Consider the following 13,979-nt stretch of genomic DNA (forward strand, 5'->3'; position numbering starts at 1 on the left):
GGCACAACAATAGCAAAATTCCTCACAAAAAAAGTAAGCTGGTGGACTATGAGTTGTCGAGGCTAATAGACGAGCAAACGATCATACATATGCAAGGGACATTGTGCTACATGGCACCAAAGTGGCTTCAAATAGGAAAGGATGTTGGCAAGAGGGTGTCACGATCACTCGAGGAGGGGGCCTACTACTTGGTTGTGGTGTCGTGGAGTCCGTGCCCATCACCACTTCCTTGTGCTTTGCATGCAAGGTAATGTATAACTTCTTAGAATACTAATGTAGAATTTCTTAGACGATAGCATACATAAACCACTTTGCATTATACCATAGGTAGAAGTGCCATTGGGATCACATCCATAAACTTTTATTCATAGATTTCTACCAATTCACTTTGATATAGAAATCAACCACATACCCAAGTTCATTGGCCATCTAATGTCCTTTGCAATTTTGGGGGATCCAAAATAATTGTTATTAGGAAGGAGTGTTTGAAGTTTTTCAATCCATTATTACATTTAACTTGAGCTTTTTAATTTGAGTCTTAAGCAAAATTTTGCCGAGGTGAATGTACATATAAACTAACCATTGATTTCAACCATTCGCTCGATCACTATAAGTGATTAGCAAGTCTAAACAATCCATGTCATCTTTCTAAGCCATAAAGTGGTGTGGTCCTTCACAAGTATGATTTTAACACCTTGAGATATTTCAAACTCAAAATTTATTGGTTTCCTTCCCAGGTTTAGACAAACAATATAACGAATACATTTTATGTCATTGGGAATATTCCCAACCTTTGCAATAGATATGACAAATTTCGAGAGTTTAGTTCATCCTATGCGATAGAATCTCTAATACAAAACTAGAAGGTTTTGTGTTTCAAAGAATTATCAACCGCACTTAACTTTTTGGACCATGACGATGGAATGTGAAACAATCTCTAAGTGTAAAAGCATCCCTCCTCATCGATGGTTATATTGAACCACCTAGATCCTCTTTTCAAAATTAAACTTTTCCATCATGTATCAAACATTTACTAACACCAATTGGGTGAATTTTCATCATGAAACAAACATTGAGCAATGCTGGTTTAGTGATGATTGTCAAAATTAACATTCCTAAGCATTTATGGGAGTAAGTTAAGTAATTTAAACAATTCTTGAATTATTTTAATATAAAATCATGTATGATCAAAGCATCACAACATAAGTTAAGTTTTTGAGGAGTGAAACATTTAAGAATAAAGATGAAAAATGCACAACACGTGGAACGTCATCAAGATAGCTTAAATAGTTTGTCTAAGTTGTTAAAAAATCAAGTGTTAGTGTGCTTACATTAAGTGTTATTGTGTTTCACTACATATGAAAGTGTTAGTAGTGAAACACTTGCTTAGGATTGCATTTTTCATCTCTTTGACATTTTTCACAATAGGTAGTGAAAAGCGATCTTATTTCTTGAACCTCCCTTTAAGTCTTTCTTGATGTAACCATCTTTTTAAATACAAACTTATTTTGGAGTCAATGATGTAGCGATACCAATGAATGTACTTACATGAGCCCTTATCCCCTAAATATTACAACAAAACTAACATTAGTTAAATTTTTGCACTAGAATGGGGCATTTTTCAAACCAAGCACCCTTTTGTAATAACTACTATAAGCCCAACATTTGATCCTCTTAATGTTTTTGCAAATCTCTCCTTAGTAAATGTTGAAGGGAAAGGAGAGGGAGCTTATTTTTAGTTAGACTCCAAGTTAGAAATTTTAGGTGGCAAAAGATGTCGAGGACTTCTAGAGAAATGACAAGTAGTCAATTCAATAACACTTTTAGAGAACTAGGTCAGAAATGGGAAAGTTTAAATATTGTGGTGGAGGAATCACCATAAGTGTCTTAAGTCTTTCAAAATGAGTCCATATCTGAATATACATCCTCATTGACTTCACAAATTGCCTTTAATGTATCCTCATTCACTTCACAAGTTGTTGCTAAATCCCTCTCAATAACTTTAATGCTTTCAAATGCAATAAATTGCAACTTCCATTGGAGTCCAAAGACATTTAGATGATAACATCAAATGTTCTTGCTTCATTTCTAAAAATATGTGTACCTCAAACTACCTCTTTCAATCATGAGACTCTAGCATTAGAATTAAACAAGCTGCCCAATAACCACTTGCTTAGGATTGCAATGTGTTGTCCTAGAGCATGACACCATATCATTCATGCTCATACCCTAAAATAATTTTTTATTGTGTCATGAAACTAAAACCACTATGCTCTTGACAGATGTAGAAAACTAGTTGTGTTCACATCCACATAACAAATCCCGACTATAAACAACCAACTCATTGACTCCTTTTGCCACATTAATGAATTCTTGATTATTATCTCTCATGTCTACATCACATAAATGCTCCACCTTTACAATTTGGGAGTAGATGTCAAAAATTTTATTAATAAGTAGAAGAAAAGGAAACATCTAAGACTTACCTTGAATGTAAAAAGTACATTGTATCTTGACTAGAAGTAGATTGCACAAACTATTGGGACAAACTTTTGTTCTTTGTAAATCTTAAGCTAGTTATTCACTTTTAACCCAGTAACCATTAAAAGCTAAATTTGTCATGTGCTATCTTTTTGTATATTTCACATTGACAAATAGTGGTGTAGAAAGTCAATGTACAATAAATTAAGTTTATATAGAGGAAATCTTATCCTTTTAATGCATCAAACTTGAGACCCTTTACATGCCAATTAAGAAAAAATAGATGAGACAAATAGCATCTCGTATTCATAAGCTTCCACATTTTATGGTGCAATATGTGTTCTAATGGAGTTGTTGTGCACAATAGTTATAGTTTTGTTAAGAAAGTAGCTAGTTGAATTCTCTCATGTCGTCGCAACTTTTGTTAAGGAAGAAGCACCTACCATCCTTTGGGATGGTGTTTGGGTGAAATCTCACTAAAATATATAGGCATTAGATGAAAGAAGCACCTACCATCCTTTTGGATGGTGTTCGTGAAAAAAATCTCATTAAAATATATATCCATTAGATGAAAAGACACATTACAAAAAAGTTAGTGAGCTAAAATACTATATAGATGATTTTAAAGGAATAAATTTATTTTTCATAAAATTAATATTTCATGTAAGGCTCCTTACATATATTGGCAACTTCATTCACAAAGCATAGCACTTATCTCAATTAGATGCTATGTTTGAAAGAGGATGAGTTGAAGCCATGTTGATGTATCTCTTTTTGTAGTTGTATAAACGTAAGCAATGCATAGCTACATGTATGATTGTCATACTTCCAAGAAGAACAATGACTCATTACTCCCATTTTCAATTACCAATATTGAGCCTAAGCTCTAGACTAATAATGCTAGTTTGCAAAATCATGTTACATGGAGGGATGCCCTATCAGGGAAAGGGGCAAGACGATGGATGCATTTCATTGTAATTTAGCTAGAATTGAAGCAATTGTCACATTCAAATATGTTTAAATTTGGAAGTGATCATGCTTTCATTTTATCCACCTACTTTTAATTAATGAAATAATATTTAGAATGTTGACATAGCTTGTAATGATAAGTAAGCCCTCTAAGGTTAAGGAGACCTTCAAGTTTTGTTTGGTCTCCAATATTATTTTCCTTCACATTTAAATGGCAAGGATGTTGAATTGATTATGGTTTGCTATTCAAAACAATGGACACATGGACTTTGGATCAAAGGATGATCCAAATACAATCTACCTTTCATGTTCAAGAGCCTTAGCCAATCAAGGCTACATAGGCTTCTAATACGTGTCTTATGAGTAAACATGTCCTTCTTTAATGTGTTTATTACTAGTAAGCTTTTTTACACATATTTCCTTATTACAAAATGCATTGTGAAAGATGATGTTACTTGCAATAATGTTAGAAAACTGACCTTCAAAAGAAAACATTTGTTTTGGTCTGACACAAAGTTGGAGAGATCTACTATCAAATCTTCATGTGTAAAAAAATGCACGATCAACTTAACATTGCAAAACACAATTGTGATTTTAGCTACATGCTAATCTATCTCACTTTTCTAATCTACTTAAAGCAATCCATGTAAAAGATGCAAAACATGATCAAAGCCACATTGGATCATTTGAAAATTTCCTTTGAAGTACCCACAAAATGAAAATTACATTTAATACAATTATCTGTATCAACAAGTAGACCTAGGAATGCCATAATTGCCATATTCTCAATTGTAAAGTAAACTTCTAAATGAATATAAAGGGATTTTATGATCTCAAACACATGGTAATGAATCTTCTTGTTTGCTACTTCAAACCACACAAAATTAGGTTATTGAATCTATCAAGATGTCATTCATCGATACCTTTACTTGAGGCGATTGAAAAAGCAGCAACGAAACTTTAGTCTAAAGAAGTGCTCATAGTGGTGGATGCTACGACATTATTTGCTAATAAAATGCATTAGGGCTACTATAACATGTGTTAAAACAAAAAAACCATTGGCAAAAGATTGAGCCAAATCCTCAATGACGTTGATGTGCTAAGCAATGGAGAAAATGGATGCATGGTTCAATTAAGCATAACCATTTGATTTTTTCAAGGCATGCACCACAATGAAGACATGTGTTTGGATTTGCATGAGGTTTGAGAATTCTAGCACAAGAGGTTTTGCATAAAGGTTCAACTATCTTCCCATTAGAAAATGGAAAATGCAAGTGAGTTTGAAGATGAGGTGAAAAGCTTTCATTCATCCTTGCATTAAGTGATCAAAAACACATATGAAGAAAAGAGGGAATAGAAGAATAACTTCATCAATAGAAAGAGAGACCTTGGGAGAAATAAGTGTGCCTAAGAGAGGAAGAGTTTCTTTTCTTTTTTTGACTAAAATAGGAAAAAGCTAGTGTGTTGAATAAGTTGATGTTGAAGTGAATATCCATTTGAACCAACATCAAACTCTAGGGCTACATGCATATGTGCAGCACCATGTGCAAGTCACTTGAGTTGCGTAGTGGGTGATGTTACTTGGCTTTTCCCTGGCTTCATGCAAATATTGGCTATGGTGGACCCCTAGAATCCCTACTTGATGACCGCAACAAGAAGAGAGAGAAGATACAACTTTGAAGAGAGAGAGAGAGAGAGAGAGAGAGAGAGAGAGAGAGAGAGAGAGAGAGAGAGAGAGAGAGAGAGAGAGAGAGAGAGAGAGAGAGAGAGAGAGAGAGAGAGAGAGAGAGAGAGAGAACATTCTAATGCTTGCCATCAATGTGTATAGAATGCTAAGCACATGCAAACCCTAGAATGAAGGTACTCCATTGACCACTACAAGTCTTGAAAAGAGTGTAGTAAAAGTCATTGACCACTGCCCATCCACAAGTTAAGCAGATTACTGGGACTCACATAGGTTGGATTGACTTGCACATGTCTTGGCTCTAAAAGGTTTCTAAGAGGAAATGAGGAAGTCTAAATAATGTATGTAATGATATAGTTGATGTAAAGTAAAAATGAATACTTGTTTAAATTCAAAACATTTTGTATACACTTCCCAAATGTTAGAATAAACAAAGCCTTGAGAGAAGTATCAACTTGCACAATAAGTTTTCCAAACATGGTGACTTCTTGTAAGTATACATCACATTGATGGATATGAACTACAAAAAAAATAGATAATATGTGTTCTAAACATAACTTCTTACCCTAAGGATCGATAAACTAAATGATTTTGAATTGGTGAGAAAAGGAGAGTGAGAGTCATGTCATTATTAAAACATAGTGTGGAACTAAATGATTTTGAATTGGTGAGAAAAGGAGAGTGAGAGTCATGTCATTATTAAAACGTAGTGTGGTCATTGTGCAGAAGAGATTTGAATGAGCCTAACTCCAATGATCAGCATGTTCCTCTTAAATTTGATGATGACTTATAGGTTTATGAACCAAAATCCCAACCAATCCTTCCAATACAATCCTTTTTTGACTCCCCTTTTTCAAAGAATTACATTAAATGTCATGCACTAGAGTTTCCAACAAGGCTCCTTCTTTAGGCTAGCTTCCCAAGATAGCTTCAAAGTTTCAACATCTCTTGTATTATACTTATTAGACTTTGTCATTTGAGGTCCATACCTCTCTTGAAAGAATCAAATCTTGGTTAATCTTCTAAAGTAAGTTCGTTAATTTTTCCTAGCACCTTGGACAAATGCACTTTTTGAGAGCTTTTTTACTATAAGGTTGGTTACACACCAAGCAAAACCCCCCCTCCCAACCTAAAAAATACACGCGTGTGATGCCACATGTAAAAAAGTTGTAGGCTAGGCATTTTTTGAGTTGTAGACAAATCTAGATGGGGCAATATTCCTCACCAAAGTGTATCATTTGTGCGCCACATGTAAAAAAGCTATAGGCTAGGCATTTTTTGAGCTATAGTCAAATCTAGATGGGGCAACATCCCTCACCAAAGTGCATCATCTGTGCTCAGGGCAAAGAAAGACAAAGAATGTCCTCAATAAAAGAAGGGCACATTAAGTGAGACTTGAACTCCCACTAGTGCTTTGGAAGACTATTGGCTTGATCACTAAGCCACAATCACCTCTTGAATTTAGGTTTAAAGCTTTAGTTGTCCTTTGCAATCCTAATATGCTTTTGACTCCCTCATCCTTTTTAAGCCTTTAGTGAGCTTAATTCAAAATTTACACATTATGTGATACTTGTTTCATAAGGCCTTGTAGACCTTTATTACCCTATAGATGTAGAAAAAGTATCCAAGTTTTTGTACATATGGGCCTGTACTTGAGTTAAGCCTATGAACTTGTGAGATTCCATAAAAATCACAAAAAATAAGTTTTTGGTGAAAATTTGCATTTGCAAAAATTTCTTTGATGATATTGTACATTTCAGAACATGAATCTCTCATAAATGTTGAGGTTATTTCTCCATTCCATGCCTCAAGTTAAGAGATGAAGCTATCATAAATGTGGACGTTTCTCTCTTTATCCCTACCTCAAGCTAGATGACACTATCTTTTCACTTACTCTAAGACCATTCACTATTTGGAAAGTCCCATGACCATTCGCATCCTCCACTCTTGGGCTTAATTGGGAAAGCTCCTATTTAAAAGGGAGATATAAGCACTCTAAATTTGGTGTACTTGACACGTTGTGAGTAGCTACTTTTGATCACATGCAATCCAATAGTCAAGAGCCACTAGTTGAAGACATAACCCTCTCAAACAAAAACATTCCTCTAAAGCTTGAAAATTTTCTTGATTTTGCTAAATTGTGGAGTTTGGGAGATTTTAAATGGATCCCTTTGCTTTGTTATCAATTCCATTAAATTTTCTTCAAAAATAACTTAGCAAAGTAACCTTTTTGTTTGCTTGCTTGAGGTCCATCCGGACATGATGGACCATAGGATGAGTTTGCACCTATTGTGATTTGTCTTGTTGTTAGTTTGCTACTTTTTTGTATGCTTTCTGTCTTTTTTAATCTCCTCTCACTACTTTTGTCTGGGTAGTTTTTAGCATTTGATGGGTGAAAACATGCTATCCTAATGTAGCCAAAAGTTTTGTCATTTCACATTGCATAGGGCATGTGTTGAATGGTGGCAAAGAGATTTGGCATGGCTCTTTAAAAGCTAGCTTTCCAAATCAAGTTAGAGGGATTAAAGGAGCTCTATAGTCCACATGCTACTTAAATTGAATATAGTGAAAAAATTAAATTGAAATGTGGAAAGGGCACATTCTTACTTAAAAGGGCGAAGCAATTTATGAATTTATAATAAATTTGCCTTAAGAAAGGTGGACTTTGACAATATAGGCATGGGAACCAGTGTGACCTTGTGTAGTAAAGGTTGCTCTTTTTCCTTTTCTTTACCAACTACTTACTTTTACCTCATCATATGTGACATACCCAAGCACTTTGAATTATTAGGAGGTACAACACATGTAAAAACGTTTGCTATCGTGTGGTGTTATCATCTTAAGGTGTAACATGGAAGACTTAGAGCCTCGTCTCATCTCACTTACCATTGTTGAAACCACTATGTGCCAATCTCACCATGAAAATTGGGAGAGAGAGAGAGAGAGAGAGAGAGAGAGAGAGAGAGAGAGAGAGAGAGAGAGAGAGAGAGAGAGAGAGAGAGAGAGTTTTGCATGTGCTTTTGAGATTGCAAATGTTTTTGAAGGGGGTGGGGTGTTGCTTTATGGGTTTCAATGAGTAGGATGATCCAGCCCTCAAATTTGAAGGGCTACCCAACTTTTCATTTAGAAGGTCTTAGAGGACCTCTCCTTTTCTTTTTAAAGAGTTTAGAAGGGCATATAACTATTTTTCTAAAATTCTTAGCTTTCTTTTGAAGGGTAATATATATGTATTACCCTTCTCTAGAAGGGCAAAACCCCCTTTGAAGGGTGTTGCAACCTTCAAATTTTAGGCCTGGTAGGATCTCTTGAAACATGGTTTTTCATTGACAATGTCAAGTAGATCGTACACCTTAAGAGTTGCAAAAATGATGTATTGTTGTAACTATCCCCTTGCCAAAATTTGCCCATAGCTTGTAATCATTCATTCCTATATAGTAATAATGCTTGGTGGTACACGACTCTAACGAGGCTAGGAAGCGTCCTCACAATCTTAACTAGAAGTAGCATTGAATTGCATGGTTGCATGTGAACGCATCCAATGGAGTGGCCTAGGGCAACTAAAAGAGCCGTTTGAAGTGCTCTTTTGATTTGTGGGTGGGGGGATCAAGATGAAGCCATCATCATGCCACCGTGAAGACGCACGCATCCTCACATCATCTACATGACACTTCATCCAACAACAGCATCACGATAATTGGCAAAACCATGCATCATCATCATCCTCCGTGGACATGCATGACCACCACCACCACTACCACCACCATCATCATCATCATCAAGAGCAAAGATCCACGATGAGCATGTCTTTCCAGACTTGCATGCATGCCTGAATATGAACATAATTGATCATGATCCGCATGAAAAAAAAAACATAAACGCTTTGAAATTAGGGGAAGAGAGGGCGGCACAAATTGGGCCATGGTCCGAAAGTGTCGCAGGATTGAAAGCTGTTTTTGGCGTCCAATCTCTCTGCCTTTCTCTCCCCCTGTCTTTCCAAACCCTAATAAGTAATAAATCAAGACCATGGCCTCCACCTGATTGAGAATCCCTGATGAATCCCCCTTCATCAGAGAGATATTGCCCTTTTCCTCATCCACAATGGCGGCTCGTGGGCGACGCGATTAAGGGCATAATCATTTCTGGGTCCTCGTCTCTGCTGGTGGGTTCACTCTCCCAACACTTAGGTCCCTCTCTTCTTTCTTTTTTCTCTTTTACGATGGCACGACACAATGGTGCCCTGGTCTCTCTAAATGTAAAATTTGGAAAAAGAAGAAGAGTGATGGGTCTGTTTTCTCATTACCAAGTCTGATTAATGCTCTGTTAGGACATAATACGTAAATTTGAAAAAAAAGGAAGAGAGAAGGAACTCTGTTTTTCTATTTCCTGATTCTTTCATTGTGCTTTTCTTTTTCCGCCCAAATAAAAGCCGCTGTGATGGTGGTAGAGTTGTCTCTCACGGGACGTGCTGGCCTGTTCCCTCTTTTTTGGTGGCTTTTTCCCCCTTGTTTACTATGCAGGGGAGTCTATATTACCAGAAGGGTGCATGTGACATCGATATAAGTACCCACACAAGGGTTTTGGTTCTGGCTTGTGTGCATGTTGCCAGCATTAGCCTGTAGGAGACAGCCTAGTTCCAGCATTGTTCGTTTTCGCTTTGCCTTTGCTTTCCCTCCAGGTCCCTTTTCCCTCACCCACGTTGGTTATGGTGTCCCTTCCGATCTCCTAACTAATCCTCCCCATCAGTAATCCCTTCCATCCTATCAATTTTCCTACACAACCAACCTCCCCTTCCCCCCCCGTTCGATCGTCCTCCGATCATCTCATAAGACTGATCAGAGGACGATCGCACACCCCCTTGTGCCCTCCCTTGCCTTCCCCCTCAACCTGCATTACCACAGTGTGAATTCAGAGCAGCATCGCATCCCCATCCCCTTGCCTCCTCCCTCTCACCTGGCATTTCCGCACCGCTGAAAATTTGGACGCAGCATGGAGGGGACCCAACACGTGCCGAATGGTCCCACTGGCAGTGACAGAGGCGTAGCAGTGCAGATCCAGTCGTCCAGAAGGCTGCCGGACTTCTTGCAGAGCGTCAACCTGAAATATGTGAAGCTTGGCTACCATTACCTCATCACCCATTTTGTGACCCTGCTGCTCATGCCCTTGATGGTTGGCATTCTGGTGGAGGTTTGCAGACTAGACCTCGAAGACCTGTGGCAGCTCTGGGACCATCTTCAGTACAACCTGGTGAGCGTCTTGCTCTGCTCTGGAGTCTTGGTCTTTGCTGCCACAGTGTATGTGATGTCTCGGCCGAGGACAGTTTATCTTGTGGACTATGCCTGCTTCAAGCCCCCGCCGCAGCTCATGGTACCCTTCTCACTCTTTATGGGGCACTCCGAGAAATCAGGATGTTTCGATGAGAAAAGTTTGGAGTTCCAGCGCAAAATATTGGAACGTTCTGGCCTTGGGGAACAGACATATTTGCCTCCAGTGATGCATCAACTACCCCCACAACCTTCGATGGCGGCAGCTCGTGCAGAGGCTGAGCAAGTCATGTTTGGTGCTCTTGACAATCTCCTTCAAAAGACTGGCGTGAAGCCCAAGGATATTGGCATTCTTGTTGTAAATTGCAGCCTGTTTAATCCCACCCCATCCCTTTCTGCCATGATTGTAAATAAATACAAGCTGAGGGGTAACATTAGGAGCTACAATCTTGGTGGCATGGGCTGCAGTGCTGGTGTAATTTCCATAGACCTTGCAAAGGATCTTTTACAGGTCCATGGCAGCAGCTGTGCTGTGGTGGTCAGCATGGAGAATATTACTCAGAACTGGTATTTTGGAAACCGGAGATCAATGTTGATTCCCAATTGTCTTTTCAGAGTTGGAGGGGCTGCCATTCTACTTTCCAACAAGCGAAGAGAGAGAAGAAGAGCTAAGTATCAGCTTGTGCACACAGTCAGAACTCACAAAGGTGCTGATGACAAGGCTTTCCACTGTGTCTACCAGCAGCAAGATGAGGCTGGTGAGCTTGGGGTGTCTCTCTCCAAAGATCTCATGGCTATCGCAGGAGATGCCTTGAAAACAAACATCACCACTTTAGGGCCCTTGGTTTTACCAATTTCAGAGCAACTACTGTTCTTTGCCACACTTGTTGCGAGAAAAGTTTTAAATGTCAGATTGAAGCCATACATACCTGATTTCAAACTTGCTTTTGAGCACTTTTGTGTACATGCTGGTGGCAGAGCTGTTATCGATGAACTTGAAAAGAACCTGCAGTTGTCTGCCAAGCATGTGGAGGCATCAAGGATGACATTGCATCGGTTTGGAAACACTTCTTCCTCTTCAATTTGGTATGAACTGGCATATACAGAGGCTAAGGGCAGGATGCAGAGAGGTGATCGTGTTTGGCAGATCGCTTTTGGAAGTGGCTTCAAGTGTAACAGTGCTGTGTGGCGGGCTCTTCGCACTGTCAAGCTGCAAGCTGACAGCCCCTGGGCTGATTGCATCGATGACTACCCAGTTGTTATTCCGGATTTGGTAAACTCCTAGATTACCATGTTGGTCTTTTGTGTGTCAGCTAGACTGGCATATTATTCTACCCCTCAATTGGTCTGTCAATGGTGTATCAGTCCTCTTCTGTTGATATGGATAACTTTGTTCAGGATTGAGCACAGCCGATTGCACTGATAGGCTATGCTATTGTGCACTTGTTTCTTTGTGCCTTTGAAGTCAGCATACAGATTTTGGAAGCACAAATGAATCCAAGTTCTCCACTTTCTTATTTAACTTTGGTTAAAGTCAGGTCATATTATGGAGGTGGTGCAACTTATGGTTTATACTTTTGTCCTTGTAAATTGCTGTGTTTTGATGTTGAACAACATAACATGGCTGCTGAAGTCTAACGTGTGAAAAAGTCATATACAAGTGGATGAAAATAGTTTCATGTTCATATGTCAAGCTTAGCTTGCTTCTTGACAGAGAGGAAGAGCGAGTATATTTCTTGCTTGCAAGTGCGTAGGACTAGAAACAACCTTATGATTTACATGCTTGAATTTTGACAGAAGAGAATTATTTTTCTCTGGCTCTACCAGTCTGTAATAAAACTATAATGCAGCATGGACAATAATCAGTCACTTTGCTTTCAAGTGACAGTTTCTTTGGAATTTCATTGTGAAGCTCTGCCAGTTGCTTTTTTTTGGGGGTTTTCAACATGGTTCAAAATGTCATGTTGGAAAATTTGCTTTTCTTTCTTTTTTGTTTTCTGATGACTTTGGATCTTTGATGTGGAGCAACTTCTCCATTTGGTGGTCTTCCTTGATCCCATATCCAGTTGCACTATCGGTTGCTTTACATAAACATTCAATGAACTTATGTGTTGTGGCTTATGGGAGTGGGTATTGGATTTTGGGCGTATACCTGCTGATTTTAGTCGCTGTCCTTTGCCAAGCTGAAGAGGATAACATCTACATGGGACCAGCATTGTGTGTTCTATTTGAATGGATTGTATGAGACGTTAAATATCTACTTGGGGGTGTGGACTTTGATTGATTGGGTAGTTGAGAGTGAGTGCGTTTTGCATTGAGTGGGTGGCTTGGCATGCTTTCTCCATAGATGGTTCAGGGTGTTAGTTGAAGGGGCATTGTGTGCTCTATCTAACTGGGATATGAAATCTTGAATATGCATTAGTGCACTTGCATTGATTGGGTGGCTCTGCATCCTTCTTTGTGGATGGCTCAAGGTCTTAGTTGAAGGGGACAATATTTGCACAAGGCTAGTATTGTGCAAGACTCAAGTCTATTTGAATGGGTTGTATGACATCTTCACTATCTTTTGGGATAGTTGAGGATGCACAATTTGATTCCCTTAATGAAAAGACGCCAAAGGGAGATCTGAGATTGGTGTAGGGTGTGGTGTGTACTTAGTGCACTTGCATTGAGTGTGGGTGGCTTGGCATGCTTCTCTCCTTGGATGGCTTAGGGTCTTAGGTGAAGGGAACAACATTTGCATGGGGCCAATCTAATGCATTCTATTTGAGTGGGCTATATGACATCTTCAATATCCTTTGGGATGATTGGGGATGCGGAATTTGATTGATTGGGTGGTTGATGGTGAATTAGTGCATTTGTATGAGTGAGTGACATGACATGTGACTCTCCACGGATGGTTCAAGGTGTGGTAATTCAATTTGATTGGATGGGTTATTTGGTATGCATTATTTATGGTTCCCATTTTGTAGCTTTTGTGAGGTAAAGACAACATTGATTTGCTTGTGTGGTTGGATAGAACAATAGGACCTTGCATGATGCAAGGAAAGTATATTGCATGAAAGTAGCCTATTGGATGAATGTTGGCCTCACCCACATTGGTACTTTAAGAGGAGGTAGATCACTAGAAAATGTAGATGTAATGTATGCTTCCCTTGGAGACTACTATCTCAACATTATGTCTTCCATGTTGGAAAGGGGGATACATTTGGACTTACCAATTGGAGTTGTGGATTCACCAAGTTTGAGAACCAAAGAGTTGAAACAAATACATTATGTGTTGACACAATCTTGATGAGCAAGGAAATGGAAAAATAATTAGAATTGAGAGGCTCTTAAAACAACGAGAGTAATCTATGGTTGGGAGTTAGAAGGAAATATGTAGCCAAATAACAAATAATTCATTTGTGTAGAGAGGATAGTGAGATTAGTCTATGGTTGGGGGTTAGAAGAAAATATGTAGCCAAATAGAAAATCATTCATTTGTGTAGATAGATTTGGACTTAACAATTGGAGTTGTGGATTCATCAAGTTTGAGAACCAAAGAGTTGAAACAAATACATTATGTGTTGACACAATCTTGA

At 38.5% G+C, this 13,979-nt stretch overlaps 1 pseudogene across 2 annotated transcripts; it reads left to right on the plus strand.

The window, feature by feature from the left end:
• The first annotated feature begins 9,052 nt into the window (after window positions 1–9,052).
• LOC148040554 (3-ketoacyl-CoA synthase 4 pseudogene) lies at window positions 9,053–11,917 on the plus strand (annotated as a pseudogene). Of its 2 annotated transcripts, none has more exons than XR_015694974.1 (2): window positions 9,053–9,293; window positions 9,561–11,917. The product of XR_015694974.1 is annotated as a 3-ketoacyl-CoA synthase 4 pseudogene, transcript variant X1 (transcript). The 2 variants fall into 2 exon arrangements; XR_015694975.1 differs by having other exon boundaries at window positions 9,652–11,917.
• The last annotated feature ends 2,062 nt before the right edge of the window (window positions 11,918–13,979 follow it).

Source organism: Lygodium microphyllum, chromosome 2 (assembly GCF_053477565.2).
Source record: "Lygodium microphyllum isolate KBCC chromosome 2, Lygodium_microphyllum_v1.1.10, whole genome shotgun sequence".
NCBI classification, from domain to species: domain Eukaryota; kingdom Viridiplantae; phylum Streptophyta; class Polypodiopsida; order Schizaeales; family Lygodiaceae; genus Lygodium; species Lygodium microphyllum.